Source organism: Penaeus monodon, chromosome 15, assembly GCF_015228065.2.
Source record: "Penaeus monodon isolate SGIC_2016 chromosome 15, NSTDA_Pmon_1, whole genome shotgun sequence".
Classification (NCBI taxonomy): domain Eukaryota; kingdom Metazoa; phylum Arthropoda; class Malacostraca; order Decapoda; family Penaeidae; genus Penaeus; species Penaeus monodon.
The window spans coordinates 4138612-4139271 of record NC_051400.1 but is presented as its reverse complement, the minus strand read 5'-3'; positions in this window follow the sequence as shown (position 1 = coordinate 4139271).

Genomic DNA, 660 nt, shown 5'->3' with positions numbered 1-660 from the left:
TCTCATTTGTTTTCCAGGCTCTTCGTCTGCTCAGAGGAGATTTGGGGTACATGTTATATGTTGTCTAGACTCGTATGCATCGTTCACTGTAGGCCGCCACTATAACGACGTAAGGTGAACTCTGTACCACACGTCATACTTTACCATCGTTACTTCGCGTGAATATGCGACGTCTAAAGTCACAGTTTGATAAGACCTTGTGCATCTTTTTATATTTTCTTTAAGAAAATTACTTCACACCAAGGAACACGTCTATATATAAAGGGAATTTTTAGTTTTATCGTAGAAACCGAGAGGAGAGTAAGAGGACAGTCGAAAAGCCTTTATTTACTTATTTAATTACTTGGAATGAACATAACTGACTGTAAATATGCTTTGTGAGGCAACATTGGCTATACGTTGTTATGCGGTATTAACTAGAATGGATTAGCTACATTATAAATCACTAACAGGGGTGAAAGTCTTAACATGAATTATGTATTGTGTAACGTATTCTCTATACGTTACACGTTATAGATATATAGATTTGACAGTCATCATAAAAGTGCATGTCATTTTATGATAAAAGATTGCAACGATAAGAACATTGCAGATTTTGACTGCAAGCAAATAAAGCACATGATAACTCCGTTTTAGTAACTATAGATTGGTCAATGCGGC